We start from the raw sequence: 20,099 nt of genomic DNA, 5'->3' as shown, positions 1-20,099 counted from the left end.
AGAAAAGAACAAACAAGTAAATAAATAATTAAATTGATATCTGCATACATATACATGTGCACAAGTTGCTCAGTGCATTTAATTGTTGACATTCTAAAAATGACTATTATTAATGAATCGATTTGCAGTCATGCTTGCTTTATGCCATATTATAAGGGTCCAATTGTATCGGTGAAAATTACAAGTATCTTGGTCTGGGTGTGTTTATTTTGGTATCATTGAAGCGCCGCGTTTCGTAGAACATCTATTAAAATCAGCTTTCGGGAATTTGTATCAGACGTATTAATATTTTAAGCTATTTTAAAGGAAAATAAACCAAGGTTTATCGTGGTAGACTACTTTCAACTGGGTGTTTGCTTAATTAGTTACGTTATTTGTGGTTGTGTCTGCGACAGGGTGAGGATGCTGCCCATCGTCGTTCAGTAATTATAATGTAACATGCGTTATTAGCTATGTATATAGTTTTCTATAAGGCTGTACCAAGCGTAAAATAACTGAAAGGTAATGTTAGGAATCGGTTGGAATTTCATCATCAATCATCGGTTATAATCGGCTAGCACCAATCGATTAACGTTTGGTTACACAATCAGGGCCGTACCGTCCAGGGGAGGGGGGGGGGGGGGGGGGCAGGGGACAGCTGCCATCCTGAGAATCTCACTTTTTTTTTACTCCAGAAAATAGCATATACATCTCAGAGTTTAATTTGTAGTGTTTCATTTCTTTATAAAAAGTAGTTGCCCCCCTTCCCCCCCACCCCCCCCCCCCCCCCACAAGATTTTGATCAGGGTACGGCCCTGACAGTCGGTTAGAACATTTCAGGATCTGAATAATAAACACCCTGATCTAGCACTGGGATCTAGACCCTATTAATGGCTAATATTTCCCTTTAAAGGGAGGGTCAACTTAAATATGAACCTGGTGTGTTGGAAAGATGCATACCCGGAAGACCAACACATACTGACACTTTAAGAAATGATAAACGCGTAACTTTAGAGTTATAAAAAAATCCGTCATTATTCCTGCTAACTGGGAGCAGCCATTTTCGTTTTATTTCCGGTGCGTCAGGAATTCTAGCTTGGGGCGAAGTGACGTCAGATCCGACTAACTCCAGTATGCAAAGTGTAAACAAAAGCCGTCATTTACGACAAGGCGCTTCGTTTTTATCAACCTGACTTGTAAAACATAAATTACTTTATAATATAATAAACTATTTAACTAAATATATTTCAATTTGCATTAATAGAACGAAATGGGGTTATAGTATTTTTCTCTCTTAAGAAATCCAAAGAAAAAATGCATAGTATTAGGCCTTATTGGTAGGGTACGTTGGAGTAACAACGACCACCTACGATATCCAAATGATAATATTCTCAGTTTTGTGATTTTAGATGGGAGTCTACTTAATCAAGGGTTTCACTTAATTATTTACAGTAATGAAGCAGGACGGCTGATAATGTCCATTATCATTTTAGGGGTGGCCGCGCGGCTACCCCACAATACCCTGTGATCTTTATAAAATGTGCACGTATTTGTTTTGTGTGTCTAGAAACCTTGACTTGGATACCGTCCAAACTATACACCTGCCAATCAAGAACCACATGCGTGCGTTATACTTTAGTATGCTCATATACCACAGAGGTTTCGAGCATGTCCGCCCCAGGGTTCGGTCTCTGGGAAGCCAGGGGCCCAATCCGGGGCAGATCAAGAACCACAGGTTCAGGCCACGGAGAGAAAATACCAATTAACTAAGAAAACACTTCGATTATTATTTCACTACGCGAGTTAATTAGGGACAAAACATAATACAGGTATATCGACACTTTCACAATGATGGTTTATTTTGTATTGAAAAATAATATATACTCATTGCTGGCTTAATGGGATGGATATTATTACAGAACATTGCGATGCATCCGCAAAAATCAGGTATGTTTTGTTTCTTCAGTTCTAAGACTAATTCCTGACGTGACACGTTGTTAAGTATTACGTAACCACCGGCTCGCCAGAGGGCGTATTCACTGGGATGGTACAAAACCGTTTTATTAATTAACAATACGATTATACTTGTTGATATTAAGCAATAATATGCATTATATATCGTTGAATATGCATACCAGGCCAAATGGTTCAATTGTCCCTTCCTTTAATAACTATTTAATTTCTTTTCTTTTTTTCTTTTCTTCTTTTTTTTTCTTCTTTTTTTCTACCGGCCTCGGTGGCGTCGTGGTTAGCCATCAGTCTACAGGCTGGTACGTACTGGGTTCGGATCCCAATCGAGGCATGGGGTTTTTAATCCAGATATCGACTCCAAACCCTGAGTGAGTGCTCCGCAAGGCTCAATGGGTAGGTGTAAACCACTTGTACCGACCAGTGATCCATAACTGGTTCAACAAAGGCCATGGTTTGTGCTATCCTGCCTGTGGGAAGCGCAAATAAAAGATCCCTTGCTGCCTATCGTAAAAGAGTAGCCTATGTGGCGACAGCGGGTTTCCTCTCAAAATCTGTGTGGTCCTTAACCATATGTCTGACGCCATATAACCGTAAATAAAATGTGTTGAGTGCGTCGTTAAATAAAACATATCTTTCTTTCTTTCTTTTCTGTATGTGCACAATGTCATTAAGACCAACGCCAACATGTTTTCATCAATTCCCTCAACTAAACTGGAAGAACAATTACAGTTAATATTTTGCAACAATCAATTATGGATTTTTATAATCGATCATCACATTTTGGACCATACGCGAACACCACATTTTGGACCATACGCGAACACCACATTTTGGACCATACGCGAACACCACATTTTGGACCTTTCAGTTTCCCATGTAAAACATTTTGTACTTTGTCTGCGTAGTCTGCTGTCAGGTCATACACTTTACAATTTTTTTTTTTTCCTTCTTCTAAACCTTTATTACCCCCAGATCACTGGCAATGTCAAGGTTGGGGTGCCTTGAATCATCGTCTTACAATATACAATAATAATAAAATTATAACATGATTATGTGTACCTGTATAACGGTACGGTAAAGGTTCACTTTACAAATTAATTGAAAGGGACAATATTTCAAAATCTTAGGTGACCGGAAGTCAGTTCACGTGTAGTATCCGATTGTTCGGTTACGTGAATATAGTTCTCGTAACCCATGAGTTAGGCCTACCTGATCCTAAAACACTTGAACTAAGGTTCTGTGCTACACTGGTGGTTCAAATGTATTTAAAAATATAAACTGATGTTCACTTTCATTACTGATATATGGTACTTTTAATTTTAGAATGTAATTGTTCACCACTGTCACGGAGATTCTATAATACCCGTAACTGAATAAAACACGATTATCCAAATATCTCTCCTAACTGTATATCTATTAGATCTCTCTGTAACGGGCGATATTTACCCGAGTATGGCTCGTCTAGGTATGATCAGAGATACGATCTTATATAAAGTATATGTAATATAGCACGTTTAGTTCACTAGAAAACACAACAAAAACACAATACACTTTGGAATCTGTATTAACCTACGCTGACAAATGTACTGCCGCAGTAGTTAATTAATAACAACAATAATAACAACCCATAACTGATCACTTAATTAGTTAATCTCTAGATGTCTAGTTTACACAATATGCTAATCACTTCACCGTGACACAACACCCACACGTGTGATAATTGAGAAACGCTTCCAGGGGAACTTAATTAATAAAGGAATTACAGCTCTATTCCTAACTAGTTAATTTTTAATTAACCCTAACTACTCATTCAGTAACCTTGTAACACAGAATTAATACTGGTACCTATCACAATAAAGACAATAACCTACAGTTTACCTAGGTCTTCTAGGATGACTGGCTAAGCTTTATATTACCAAATACTCGTATAATGTTAGAACAAAAAGTCTACGATTTACTTCGTCAGATGACCGAAGACACTGTCTAAAGAATATTGGTATAATACAGTATTAAAATACTTAAAGTCACATCAATCACATCAAGGCTATACACAGAGCAGAAATAAAATATTTACCAAAGTCCAAACGGACTAACGTTCCCTGGGAGCCGTCCTTTTTGCTTCTTTCAAATATCTCTAAACCCTAGCTATTTATTAAAAAATCCCAGTATCGCCTGGGGGTACAAGGCGGTCCTCCCCCTATCAAGTGATATATCCCCAACTCCCAGAGACGCATTTTTCTCTTTGATCGTCAAACTTACTGACGCCTTCGTCGCCAAAATCACGGTTGTCGAAACCGCACTCGCAGAGGTATTACGTAACTACTCGCCACATGGCCTCCGCATCTGGCTGGATGTGTATTAGAAGGTACGGTCGCGCGGAGGTATTACGTAACGAAGTGTCCACCTGGGCTTAAGTGCTTATTGGACTGCAGACGGCCCTCTAACACAATTAATATCGCCACAAGCGAAAAGAAATTAAGAGTATGTACCGTCACACACCCCCACCTCAAAAAGGATATTTCCTCTACTCTAGGAATAGGGAAATATACTACATTTAAACAAAATGTGCGTTAACCGACGCATCCGGGCATTTATAACACATGTAATAATAAGGTGACTACCAGTAATCACACTGAGTCTCCGAGTCCCTGGTATACAAATAAAATATATAAAAACAAAACAGAAATCAAGAATGTCAACACATTATCATAACGTTCAACTTCTGGACAGGGCATCAGCGATTACATTGGATGTGCCCTTGATATGTTCAATGGTAATTGGGTATTCTTGCAGAAGAAGACTCCACCTCAAAACTCTGGTTGGTAGCTTTCATTCTGTGAATGATAGTAAGCGGATTATGATCAGTAAAGACCACCACTTGGTGCACTGCCGATTTCACGTAGATCTGAAAATGCTTCCGAACTTGTACCATGGCCAAAGCTTCCTTCTCTATAGTGGAATAGTTCACCTGGTGTTTGTCAAACTTTTTGGAGAAGAAACTTACAGGATGGTCCAGTCCATTTTTGTCTTCCTGGAACAGCACGGCTCCAGCTCCCACGTCACTGGCATCCACAGCTAGCTTGAACGGCATTCGGTAGTCTGGTGGTGCTGCCATCACGGGAGACGAGTAGCGCATCTGCTTGAGACGGTTGAATGACTTCTCGCATTCACCTGACCACTGGAACTTCGTTTCTTTCTTTTTCAGTGTCGCACGTTTTCCAGGTTTTCTCCGATAGGCATGCTGTCGAATCGGTGTAGCGTTGGGTTCCAAGCGCACATCTTGGCTTAAGGTATTGGTAACCTTTGGAAGGTTCTGACAAATGGAAACATTGTCTTGTTTCAACGTAGTCAACTTTGCTCGCTGGGGGTTCAAGTCTGCTAGAATCTGGCTGTTGCTCAACTTGACCTCTGCAGGAAATTGAGTGACTGGAACTATCGGCAGTCTGTCAAAATAACCTTTTAGCAAATTGATGTGACAATACCTACTTTTCCTAACCCTATCAGGAGTGTTTATCACATACCCTGTCTCATTAACCCGTTTGTGCACAACATAGGGCCCGAAATACCTGTTCTGCAATGAACCCCGTTTAATGGGAAGGTACAGCAGCACCTTATCCCCTGGTTTAAATTCCCGACTCCTAGTCTTCCTATCAAACTCTGATTTTATTTTGCTCTGAGCATGGCTCAGTTGTTTCCTATCCTTTCTATCTCTAACTCTCTTATTCATTAATACTCCCTTGTCCTCAGTTAACAAGGTAGTGCGAGCTGCCAACAAATTTGGATCAGCCCCCTGCTCTAGAATTAACTCTCGTCTAATACAAGGTAAGTCCCCTCTATCAAACACAACTGGTTCATTTACCCTCTGCGGGAGGTCAACAGGTTCCACCACATTTAATTCCTCAGTTGACTTATCTACCATTTTACTAATAACCTCATCCACTCCAATTTCATGGCTCACACACGTATCAGACAAATCACAAATATCCTCTGCGTCTTGTGTTACCTTTCTGGCCATAGCCCTAGTCTTTACACACGCAGGATATCTAATCTCATCAACCTCACTCTCTTCTACTGGTAAAATGCTGTCTTTAATTAACAATTGGTCACATTTCGGCTGACAACACTGACTAGTCAAATCATTACCCAACAAAACTCCTATGTTTTCAACAGGCAAGTCCTTCACAACACCAATAATGACTGGTCCCGTCACAGACTTCGAACACAAGAAAACCTTATGTAACCTGACAACCATATTTTCTCCAGTAACCGAGGTTAAAGCAAAACTACGTCCTGTATCTGAATTCTCAATACCAGCTAAAAACTCTTGCATGATCAGACTCTGACTACACCCGGTATCTCTATAGATTGATATTGCCTTAGGACTCAATTCTTGTTTCACATCACAAACCATACCAGTGGACACATACGGGTTTACTTTCTCTGCCATGGGTCTAACCATTAACTCTCTCGCTAACGGAGCTGACCTCACTAAACCGACCACGTGCGCATTATCGCGTTTCCTTTTAAAACAGTCCCCGACAAGATGGTTATCCTATTTACAGTAACTGCAATGTGGACGAAAAGTTCGTGCATTGGCTGATAACGCAGGCCTATCCTTACTTTGCCCACCAGGGGTATTCCTTGCCTGACTAGCTGACCAACTAGATGACTCTCCCCGATAGTTACTTTCCCGGGAAAAACCTGGCTGAAATTTCTTCTTATCACCCTGTTGTATAGAGCTACCCTGTACTGCCTGAGCCTTGTGTATTAACACGTAGTCATCTGCTACTATGCCTGCCTCCTCTATCTTTTAGACATCACGATCCTCTAAATGAATACGTAAGCTAACTGGTAATCCATTTTTAATGTCCTGTAAGATCAACAACTCCCGTAACTCGGTATATGACTCTACCTGATGAGACACCACCCATTTATCAAACATCCCTGCCTTCTTAGCCACAAACTCACTATAAGACTGACCCTGCGTTTTTCTCAACTCGCTATACCGTAAACGATAATCCTCAGGTCGTAATTCATACGCCCTCAACACTGCCGCCTTAACTAGGTCGTACTGACTTGCTCGCTCATCACTCATTGAATTATAAGCTACACTAGCCTTCCCCTTAAACTTAGACACGGCTAACAATGTCCACTTAGACTGCGGCCAATTTAGCTGCTTAGCGGCCCGTTCAAAAAGTTGGAAGAACATATCTACCTCCTGGTCATCAAATACAGGCACTGATCTATAAGCCTCCGACATGTTAAAACCATTTCCGGCTTCCCGTCTAACTTCTTCAGTATTCAACTTTAACTCATGTTCCACTTTTAATTTTTCTAACTGGAATTCTCTATCCCTATCTCTTCTCTCTCTCTCTCTATTTTCTCTTTCTCTATATCCCTCTCTCTATCTTCTCTATCTCTATCTCTCTCTTCTCTGTCCCTCTCTTCTTTCTCTCTCTCTCTCTCTCTCTCTCTCTCTCTCTCTCTCTCTCTCTCTCTCTCTATCCCTCTCTCTATCTTCTATATCTCTCTCTCTATCTAATGCACGTTCTTCTCTTTCGTACTCAAATTTTTAAAAGCTAATTGTTGTTCCACACTTAACTCATTTATCTCTATCTCTGGAACAATCTCACTGTCTTCCATAACAGGACTATCACCAAAAACGTCCTGGATAATAATTGTCTTTATATCACCTAAGGTTTTAGCTGATGTTAAATCAATTTCTCGCTCACCCGCGATTTCAACTAACGTACGTGCTCGCTTAATCTCGACTACACTGAGCGTAGGCCTATCCAGCAAATTCTTATCCATGTTTAGATATGACGCACTTATTATTAATTAATTTTCTAGTGAACAACGTTGCTACTTCTGGTAATTTGTAAAAATAATTTATAAAGCCCCCATTTACAAACAATACTTTTTTTAAATATGCATGTCCCGTTTCAGATACCGGACGAGCCCTCAAATTTCTACTCCTGTCACGGGGATTCTATAATACCCGTAACTGAATAAAACACGATTGTCCAAATATCTCTCCTAACTGTATATCCATTAGATCTCTCTGTAACGGGCGGTATTTACCCGAGTATGGCTCGTCTAGGTATGATCAGAGATACGATCTTATATAAAGTATATGTAATATAGCACGCTTAGTTCAATAGAAAACACAACAAAAACACAATACACTTTGGAATCTGTATTAACCTACGCTGACAAATGTACTGCCGCAGAGTTAATTAATAATAACAACCCAGAACTGATAACTTAATTAGTTAATCTCTAGGTGTCTAGTTTACACAATATGCTAATCACTTCACCGTGACACAACACCCACACGTGTGATAATTGAGAAACGCTTCCAGGGGAACTTAATTAATAAAGGAATTACAGCTCTATTCCTAACTGGTTAATCTTTAATTAACCCTAACTACCCATTCAGTAACCTTGTAACACAGAATTAATACTGGTACCTATCACAATAAAGACAATAACCTACAGTTTACCTAGGTCTTCTAGGATGACTGGCTAAGCTTTATATTACCAAATACTCGTATAATGTTAGAACAAAAAGTCTACGATTTACTTCGTCAGATCACCGAAGACACTGCCTAAAGAATATTGGTATAATACAGTATTAAAATATTTAAAGTCACATCAATCACATCAAGGTTATACACAGAGCAGAAATAAAATATTTACCAAAGTCCAAACGGACTAACGTTCCCTGGGAGCCGTCCTTTTTGCTTCTTTCAGATATCTCTAAACCCTAGCTATTTATTAAAAAATCCCAGTATCGCCTGGGGGTACAAGGCGGTCCTCCCCCTATCAAGTGATATATCCCCAACTCCCAGAGACGCATTTTTCTCTTTGGTCGCCAGACTTACTGACGCCTTGGTCGCCAAAATCACGGTCGTCGAAACCGCACTCGCAGAGGTATTACGTAACTACTCGCCACATGGCCTCCGCAACTGGCTGGACGTGTATTAGAAGGTACGGTCGCGCGGAGGTATTACGTAACGAAGTGTCCACCTGGGCTTAAGTGCTTATTGGACTGCACACGGCCCTCTAACACAATTAATATCGCCACAAGCGAAAAGAAATTAAGAGCATGTACCGTCACAACCACATAACCGATGGGCGGTTCTCGTGATTTTTTTAAAGTTGCGTAACTGACACGCGAGCAGAAAAACGGTTCTCGTGAAATATTGTGCCTTGTAACGGTCTACAGCATTCCTGTTTGTTCTCAGTAGCCACCAGTTTTTAAAGATTCGTTTATTTTCCCTTTACATACCATAAAATATGAAAGAGTATCATTGCATCTCAGAGCGCGAAAAGCAAGAAAACACAACATTCTGGTGCTAAGAGGTGTCTCCAATATTATAGTTATAAGAATGGTTTTGACAACGCAAAAACCAACAGGACATCTGTGACGTACTAACATATACAGCAATATTTAGTCAATTTTGATCAGTGAATTGCATGAATTACTGTTCTCGTGCTTGGTCTTTAGCTGTTCAACGTTCGTCTGTGTTACTTCTCTACACTGTATCTTTCCCAGCGAAACCACCCCTACCCCTGACCCATTTTGCATCCAACGAAATCCTAAAACAAGTTTCAAAGTGGAAATTAGTTAAGGGACATTGCTGAGTTTGCTGCAATTTTTAAGATGTTATCGACTAAGAAACTTTTTAACGATTGTAATTACATATCAAATATATTTTTCTGCATAAAATATTAGTGGCCGTATATTAAACGTGTTTCTGATCGTTCTAATATTTGTACTAGGTTACATTTCATTTTATTTCCTAAAATATACTTTTTATCGCAAGTACGAAATTATTTGAAGGAAGGAAATGTTTTATTTAACGACGCACTCAACACATTTTATTTATGGTTAAAATTATTTGAAGACAAAATCCAGTTTGGACTTCTTACAAATATTAAGACGACCAGAAACACATTAAATATACATACACTGATATTCTAAGCAAGAATATATATGTAATATGTAAGTTAAATCGTAGAGATATTTTATTACTCGGAAACATCTTACAATGCAGCAAACTCAGGAATGTCCCTTTAATTTAATATTACTTTCTGTTTCGTATGAAATATTTGCATCCTTCTTATGGGTTTGTATAAATCTAATTTGTGTATTTATCTCTTTTACTTAGTTGGGTTAACAGAGACTTGTAGCGATCAAATACAACATGTCAGCATATTTCTCAAAATTTTTGTGTGGCTGTGCTCTTTAAGTTTCGGACTTTGAACCAATGCCTGTCCGTCAACAATGAAGACTGACTTGTCGAGTAATTTCACAGCTACATTTGGATCTTGAGGTTATTTCAAAAATGAGTACCGATATGGGTAGAAAGTCATTCTTTATCGATAGCGCAACTATTCACTTTTCCTGACCGGCTATGTATGCTGTAACTAGCAGGCGCGGATCCAGGATTTTTAAATAGGGGGGGTGGGGGGGTGGGGGCTGAAACGCGATTTCCTCGCATCTGAGTAACAAAATAGCTATATTAACGTATGTTTTTGGTATTGTCATACTGTTTTTGTTATCTTCAAAATTCCATAAACTCTGGTCTCTTCTTTTAAAAAAAATTAAAGTGGTCATCTCTCCTTCCCATATTAGGCTGGTTTTCCGTTGACTGCGGCTGCCGGTAAATGGGAAGAAATATCGAAACAGTTGTTTCAGTAATATACATTGCTTTGAACAACTGGGCCAATGTGTAAAAACAAATAATAACTTGACCCCAAAAATAGGGGGGCCCCGGGCCCCTTGGGCCCCCCACTAAATCCGCGCCTGACTAGTCTTTGCAACGTGCATGAACCTTGTTTTGGATATAGGCACGTTAATAAAGTTAAAGAAGAAGAAAGAAGTCTTGGCAATGTTTTATGCTGCTCAAGGATTGTACCTGATTCTACTTGATTTAATTTTGTGTTTTAGGCCGCTTGACTATAAAGTACCACATAAAAATCCGTGAAGGATTTCTTGTAGCAACTGAAGAGCATCTGCATGACATACAGTATACCAGGGACTGAAGTTCATGTGATCATACACATGCATCTAAATAAAACCATGGCAACATGTACCAATACGAGTACAGATACTGATCCCAGCGATCATCACGCAATGCCCTCGTAAATACAACATGAGATGCACTGAAACCAGCATTCTGGTTAATATTAAATTATGTGAGGTAACTTGTGAAATTCTCAGGCTTGGAAAACAGCAATGAGAACATAAATCTTTGTAATACGAATTTTTATTTTAATCTTTTGTGAAGGTTTCTGCATTTCCGTTCTATACGAATTTTTATTTTAGTGTTTTGTGAAGGTTTCTGTATTTCCGTTCTCTGAAAATCATCAATTGCAAAAAGATTAAACGCTGAAGTGCTTGAGATGCTAGCGTATGATACTAACGGTATGAGCTCTCCTTCCTCTCCTGTGTAATATTCCTGCTAATACCCGATCAGCAAGTAGGCCTACAGGGCCAAATATATTAGTCACTTTCCATATTTCATATAAACCTGATGAACCATTCGTGTGACGTCATATAACTTTAGTTTATAGCGCTGGTGTGAACTTCCATTCATAAGTATACGTTTCACATAAAGTAAACTGTCGGGAGTAAAAAAAAAAAAAACCCAATTAATCTGTAGTTAGATTGCCTTTTAACTGGGGAGGGGCGAAAAAAACACATTCTGAAACAGTTGCCCCCCCCCCCCCCCCCCCCCCCCCGAAAAAATGTCGGAAAGCATTATAGAAACTTAAAGAAAAGGAGTTTTAGACTATTAACTACTCAGTTGCCACCCCAAACAAAGAATCCTAGCTACGGCACTGCTAATACAATTATTAGGTATCTCGAATCACAAGACAACCCATGCTACTACACGTTATTCATTTCAGAGCCGATTTCTTTTTCTAAATTGCGCACAAAATAGACTATTTTTTAGTTATATCGAGAACACTGACTTTTCGTCTTACGTCAAACCAAACTAGAATTATTTTAAAAAAAACCCAAAAACATTTCTGTAAGAGGATGGACGGACTATAGTCTACTGAATGGTCAATGGAAGAAAGCAGATTGGTTTGGTTATTGTTGTACATCGGGCATAGTATTAGGACTATGTATCGTGGTGTTATTTTGTGTTCCCTGTATCGAGATACGTATCATAACACGACTTCAAGATAGACAGTTTCCTTCCCCCACCCTCTCCCGATGTGGGGCAGTAGGCTAATTTAATCAATTTCCAAGTACTTTCACCATTTTATTTTTATACTTTATTATTATATAGTAATTTTATCCTTATAAATATAATAAAATTTTTGTCTCCGTCTGGCCTGTACATTAATATTGTTATTATTATTTATTGTTGGTGAGGGGCGAGACGTAGCCCAGTGGTAAAACGCTCGCTTGATGCGCGGTCGGTTTGGGATCGATCCCCGTCAGTGGGCTATTTCTCGCTCCAGCCAGTGTACCACGACTGGTACAACAAAGGCCGTGGTATATGCTATCTTGTCTATGGGGTGGTGCATATAAAAGATCCTTTGCTGCTAACCGAAAAGAGTAGCCCACGTGGCGACAGCGGGTTTCCTCTGTCAATATCTGTGTGGTCCTTAACCATATGTCCGACGCCATATAACCGTGACTAAATTGCGTTGAATTCGTCGTTAAAAAAAAAGGTATTTCCTTATTGTTGCTGTTGTTATTGATGTTGTATGTTTGTTTGTTTGTTTGTTGTTTTTTGTGTTGTTGTTTCTATTATCTGTTTGCTGACACCAGTTTGGTATTATGCAATAGGCTAAATTGAAATGAATTGAATTGAATTGAATATGCCAATAAACGTCAAGTGTTGACCACTTACCGTAATCGATACAGCAACTGTCCAGTCTTTGTCAAACTTCAGTCAAACACATAATTCAATAAATATCATCACTGAATAGAGAGTAAATAAAAGGTCCATGTCAAATTGAAAAGTGTTTTGTTAAGGTCAGTATGACGTCATACCTGTATATGACGTAACGTGTCATTACATGGAAGGAGGTTGTGTTTATGTCTCTCTCTCTCTCTCTCTCTCTCTCTCTCTCTCTCTCTCTGTGCGCGTGTGTGTGTGTGTGTGTTTGTGCACGTGTGTGTGTGTGTGTGTGTGTATGTGTGTGTGTGTGAAATGTGCGCGTACAAGGTACAATCTTAAAGTTTGCATAATAGGATATTTATTAACGTTTCCTTTATTAAGGAAGGAAATGCATTATTTAACGACGCACTCAACACATTTTATTTACGGTTATATGGTGTCGGGCATATGGTTAAGGACCACACAGATATTGAGAGAGGAAACCCGCTGTCGCCACTTCATGGGCTAGGCCCTACTCTTTTCGATTAGCAGCAAGGGATCTTTGATATGCACCATCCCAGAGTCAGGATAGCACATACCACAGCCTTTGATATACCAGTCGTGGAGCGCTGGCTGGGACGAGTAAATAGCCCAATGGGCCCACTGACAGGGATCGATCTCGGACCGACCGCACATCAAGCGAGCACTGTACCACTGAGCTACGTCCCGCCCCTTCCCTTATTAACTAGCCTACCTGCTAATAAAATATTACAACAAAAGACATTAATTTACTAGTAAAAGACGACATTTATATTGGAGAATCTTTTTAGGATGACCGACATAATAGACCACTTCGGATTTCACTTCGGAGAGGTCACGGGTCAATGTTTCAGGCATGTACGTCATTTACTTTCTAGTTCCAATTCTTTCTTTCAAAATGTAAAAAAAAAAAAAAAAAAAAAAAAAAAAAAAAACCCACAAAAAAACCCCCAAAAAAAAAAAAAAAAAAAAAATAAAAAATAAAAATAAACAAACAAACAAACAAACAAACCAAAAAATAAAAAAAAGCACGAGAAAATGTGCATCGACTGCACATATATAATCAGCTACGGTGTTATAATTATCCTGTAGGCAAATAAATTCCAGACAGTCCACCAAAAGCAACTCATCCCAACATGAATTTGCCCTTCCTCAACATTTATATATCGGCCTACGAGTCGCTCGGAGTGATTTAGTCTAGCCTACTTCCTTGTGGTCTCCCGTGGGCATTTTTTTGATGAAAGCAAACACCATTATGAATCAGTTCATTATACTTCACAGATGAAGAAAATTGTTGGTGCCAGTCTTGAATTTTTGCAAGGCGTCATAATGACGTCATCAAGTATGGCGGCCATTTTGAAATCTTCAATAATCTAAAATGAATAATAAAAATAAATATTTCTGGGTTAATCTTCACAAACAAGATGTTAAAATGATCAGACTAAAGAGATTAAATAGCCTGTATACATCTAATGATAAAAATGTAGAAGAGGCCACATATGTACGTATACTAGAAGACGCCACATATGTATGTATACTAAAAGAGGCCACATATGTACGTATACTAGAAGAGGCCACATATGTACGTATAGAAGAGGCCACATATGTACGTATACTAGAGAAGGTCACATATGTACGTATACTAGAAGAGGCCACATATGTATGTATACTAGAAGAGGCCACATATGTACGTATACTAGAAGAGGCCACACATGTACGTATACTAGAAGAGGTCGCATATGTACGTATACTAGAAGAGGCCACACATCTACGTATAGTAGAAGAGGCCACACATGTACGTATAGTAGAAGAGGCCACACATGTACGTATACTGGAAGAGGCCACATATGTACGTATAGAAGAGGCCACATATGTACGTATAGAAGAGGCCACATATGTACGTATACTAGAAGAGGCCACATATGTATGTATAGAAGAGGCCACATATGTACGTATACTAGAGAAGGTCACATATGTACGTATACTAGAAGAGGCCACATATGTATGTATACTAGAGAAGGCCACATATGTACGTATAGTAGAAGAGGCCACACATGTACGTATAGTAGAAGAGGCCATACATGTACGTATACTAGAAGAGGCCACATGTGTACGTATAGTAGAAGAGGTCACACATGTACGTATACTAGAAGAGGCCACACATGTACGTATAGTAGAAGAGGCCACATATGTACGTATAGTAGAAGAGGTCACATATGTACGTATACTAGAAGAGGTCACATAAGTACGTATACTAGAAGAGGCCACATAAGTACGTATACTAGAAGAGGCCACATATGTACGTATACTAGAAGAGGCCACATATGTACGTATACTAGAAGAGGCCACATATGTACGTATACTAGAAGAGGCCACATATGTACTTATACTAGAAGAGGCCACATATGTACGTATACTAGAAGAGGCCACATGTGTACGTATAGTAGAAGAGGTCACACATGTACGTATAGTAGAAGAGGTCACACATGTACGTATACTAGAAGAGGTCACATATGTACGTATAGTAGAAGAGGCCACATGTGTACGTATAGTAGAAGAGGTCATATATGTACGTATACTAGAAGAGGTCACATATGTACGTATACTAGAAAAGGTCACATATGTACGTATACTAGAAGAGGCCAACGAAACTTTAAAAACAAGTTGTATCATTTACATTGATGGCACAGACACAGATATGAAATTCCAGTATATCCATGTTAACCCTTTTTCTGCTCTTTCCTCTTGGATGGTTGTCCCATATCAACTTCTTCAATAACTTCTGTTGCCTAAAAAAGAGCAATATAATACATAGATGGATGTACGTGTGGTTACATGGATAGATGGATGGATGATCGTAGATGGATGAATGGATGGATGAATGAATGGATGGATGGATAGACAGATGGATGGATGGTTGGTGACAATTTAGTAATTCATCAATTAATTGTTCAATCGAGCGTCCAACTTATTTCAAACAGCTAAGTTACAATGATGAAGGTTGATGAAAGTTAAAGTAAAAGTGTGTTTTATTTAACGACACCACTCCAGGACATTGTTTTAATAACCATAGGCTATTAGATGTCACACATAGAGAGAGAGAGAGAGAGAGAGAGAGAGAGAGAGAGAGAGAGAGAGAGAGAGAGAGAGAGAGAGAGAGAGAGAGAGAGAGAGAGAGTGGGGGGGGGGGGGCTGCTTTTTTCCATTAGTAGCAAGCGATCTTTATTATGGACCATCCAACAGATAGAATAGCATATATCACGGCATATATCAATCGTGGTGTACTGGCTGGAACGAGAAATAGTCCAATGGGTCCACAGACGGGGATCGATCCTATACCGACCGAGCATCAGGCGAGCGCTTTACCACAAGGCTTAGTCTTCCCCTCTTCAATAATGACGTTAATACAGATATTACAAATTAGATGCTGCACTAATGCAGTAACTAAATAAACCGATACGCATACGCGTACGAGATAGGGGGCAGGGCGGGCAACTGCACCTCTAGTCCTGGAGCAAAAACTGATTCAGATATTAGGGCAAAATATGCTATAACCTGAGACCTTTTTACCATGTATTTCCATCATTCTACCCTTAAAATCAGTTGTAATCTAAGTTAAAATGCGTAGTGATTCGTTTGCAACCCTATATAGCTGTTTGACAGTAATGCTAATATGAATAAATGTTGTTATCTGGCATTTTCATTTAATTCGGGCAAAAACCAGCCTGCAAAATTGGGAGCCCGCACGCCTATGTGGATACGTGTTATGTAGTAATTAAACATAACATACCCATGTATGAAAAGCAGCCACTCCATTGCTGGACAGTCGTACTTCAGCCAGGGGGTGTTTCTGTAGCACCTTCCGGACATGCTCAGTCGTCGTATCATCCGCGTGCGCGATGACGTCATAGTCTTCGATCTTTTTCATAAGCGAATCCTTTCCCGTTCTACCCATAAGACCCTGTACATCCTGCCAAGTCTAAAAACATGTATTATCGTATTAGTAAAGGCTGTGTGAGGTAGAATAAGTATATACTCTTCAAAAAAAGTAGGGGAACTCTAATAAGAATTTACAATTGACAGGGCGAGTTTTAACGACTCAATGGTAAGATCACTACACCCTCTTTTCTCTCACTAACAACTACATAATGTCCTCCTGTAGGTAGGTGCATGTATCTGATTCTCTGTTGTATAAAAGCATGCCAAATTCTCGCGTACTAGGCCTATATACTTCTAGTATAACACCATCTCTCTCTCTCTCTCTCTGTCTCTCTGTGTGTCTCTCTCTCTCTCTCTCTCTCTCTCTCTCTCTCTCTCACACACACACAGTCTCTCTCACACACACAGTCTCTCTCACACAGTCTCTCTCTCTCTCTCTCTCTCTCTCTCTCTCTCTCTCTCTCTCTCTCTCTCTCTCTCTCTCTCTCTCTCTCTCTCTCTCACACACACACACAAAACACACACACACAAACGCGCGTACTTACATGGACCTTTTCTTCTTGGTACCCTAACAACCTGTACACCGCTGCCATCACTTGAAAGACACATTCTGGAGGATGGTCGTAACTTCTGATTTCCGACACTGTCGTCTGCTCAATATCCAGAATGTCGTGCGAATACTTGGATATTTCTTTCAGGTGGTCTCTCAGTTTCTCACACACCTGGATCTGTTTGGCCAGCTGAGCAGCATGTTTAGAACGTTTGGCCTTTTTGATAGCTCGGGTTAATACGCTCACTTGTCGTCTGCGAAGACCGTCTCTCAAATCTAGAACAAGAAAAAGTCAAATACGATAACTGTGGCTATAAATGTGTAATCAACATCAACATTTTTAAATTGTTACCAGATGGAGATTTTCAATTTGGCAAGAGTCCTAACAATGTAGATGGTTTAAAAAAGTAAAAGTGTGTTTTTGTTAACGACATCACTAGAGCACATCGATTTATTAATCACCGGCTATTGGATGTCAAACAATTTGTCATTTTGACAAACAGTCCTAGAGAGGAAACCTGCTACATTAGTAGCAAGGATACCACAGTCTTTGATATACCAGTCGTGAATGAATGAATGAATGAATGAATGAATGTTTAACGACACCCCAGCAAGAAAAATACATCGGCTATTGGGTGTCAAATATGGTAACGCAAACAAATAAAGTGATGATCAACATCAATATAAAAATTCAAGATTTAAGTAAAAACAGTGTAAAGAACTGTGGAAAAATACAAATATCACATATAGATACTGACTTTTACTAAAAAAATCAATTTGTGCTGTATTGGCCATTCTCAAAGAGAATGTTACACCCCTGCACCACGGTGAGGTTACAGCACGCGCAGGGGATACCAGTCGTGGTGCACTAGCTAGATCAAGAGATAGCCCAATTAGCCCACCGACCGGGATCGATGCCAGCAACCGCTTTACCACGATTTCCGATTTGGCAAGAATCCTAACAATTTAGAAGGTGAAAAAAAAAATATTAAAAAAAATTGTTTTATTTAACGACACCACTAGAGGTCATTGATTTATTAATTATTGGCTGTTTGATGTCAAAGGTCTTTGTTAAGGAGTGTCACAACATTTAAAAAAAGGCAAGTTTCAGTTTGTTAAAGGCAACTGAGATGAGCTTCTAAAGGCAGCGAGATCTGTAGGGGTTCGGAACCATGCACGCTGGGAAATTTTAAAATGAAGATGTTCAAAGACGCTTTGTTTGTTTTGTTTAACGACACCACTGGAGCACATTGATTAATTAATCATCGGCTATTGGATGTCAAACATTTGATAATTCTGACTCGTAGTAATCAGAGAAAAACCGCTAAATGTTTCCTAATGCAGCTGTAGTGCACTGGTTGGAACGAGAGAAAAAATCCAATCAGTTGAATGGATCCACCGAGATGGTTCGATCCTGCGACGCAAGCACCTCAAGCGAGCACTCAACCGACTGAGCTAAATCACGCCCTCCAAAGACGCGTTTTCATGGAAATTTAGTTTTGTATATTATGGATGATGAATTATTTTTTTTTAAATTAATTAAAAGGGGCACTTCAAACGGGCGGGGAAGGGGGGATACAGTACCCGCTGTGATCCCCCCCCCCCCCCCCCCCCCACCTATACACACACACCGTCTTCGTTCAGCACTTTGAATAAGGGAATTTGTTGCAGTCACTTATTAGTTTTCATGGAAATTTAGTTTTGTACATTATGGATGGTGAATTATTTTTACAAAAATTAATTAAAAGGGGCACTTCAAACGGGCGGGGAAGGGGGGACACAGTAACCGCTGTGATCCCCCCACCCCACCCAACCCCCACCGCCTTCGTTCAGCACTTTGAATATGGATGATGATTTTTTTTGTTAATTAATTAAAAAGGGCACTTCAAACGGGCGGGGGAGGGGGGGGACAGTAACCGCTGTGATCCCCCCCCCCTCCCCACCGCCTTCGTTCAGCACTTTGAATAAGGGAATTTGCTGCAGTCACAGATTAGCTGTTATTATAGATGTTATGTTCCCTTTTTTTTTTTCCCCATCAGTAGTAATACTTGCCTCGTTTGAGTCGCAGATATTCCAGTTTTTGTAAAGCTTTCCTATAATCTGGATCCCCGATCATGCCATGTTTGTCAAACAGAGTTATCGTCTCCTGGAGAGCATCCGGGTTGTTACCGACGATACATAGTTTTATTCTGCGACGCAGTCGTTTCTAAAAAAAAAAAAACATGCAACGGAAAGTTTTGAAACGCGTATATTAATATGTTTTCTATGCTGTTCTTATTCCTGTACTAATAATAGACCGCTCACCTGAATTACGATGATGGATACGCCCCCACCCACCCCACCCCCTCCTCCTGCCAGCCCCCTCTCCCAACAGGTACATCAATGGATGTGGTATGTACTGTCTTACCTTTGGGAAAGTGTGTCTGCTTTTCTATAGAGGATGTTTATGCGGTGACAGCAGGGTTTTCTTTTCTCCAGTTATTATATCAAGTGTCGAAATAGTCCCATGTTAGTCACCAATTGGCTACAGTTAAGGTTTACACCACTAGAGCACATTGCTTTATTAATCACCGGCTGTTGGATGTCAAACATTTGGTAATTTTGACATATAGTTAGGGGGGGGGGGGGCGTTGCATTTTTTCCACCAATAGCAAGGGATAATTTTATATGCATCATCCCACAGATATGATACCACATATCGCAACCTTTGATATACCAGTCGTGGTGCACTGGCTGGAACGCACAATGGGCACACCAACGGGGATCGCGCATCA

General features: G+C 39.8%; 1 protein-coding gene across 1 annotated transcript in view; it reads right to left on the bottom strand.

Moving 5' to 3' along the window:
• Nucleotides 1-12,963, bottom strand: part of LOC121382186 (serine/threonine-protein kinase pim-1-like) — a 42,380-nt gene extending 29,417 nt beyond the window's left edge. The window contains exon 1 of the mRNA XM_041511712.1: nt 12,828-12,963. The gene's annotated coding sequence lies outside the window, so the exon portion shown is untranslated. The remainder of the gene's footprint in view (nt 1-12,827) is intronic.
• Nucleotides 12,964-20,099: the final 7,136 nt, after the last annotated feature.

This window comes from Gigantopelta aegis, chromosome 2 (genome assembly GCF_016097555.1).
Source record: "Gigantopelta aegis isolate Gae_Host chromosome 2, Gae_host_genome, whole genome shotgun sequence".
Classification (NCBI taxonomy): domain Eukaryota; kingdom Metazoa; phylum Mollusca; class Gastropoda; order Neomphalida; family Peltospiridae; genus Gigantopelta; species Gigantopelta aegis.
This window is presented reverse-complemented; position numbering and strand designations above follow the sequence as displayed.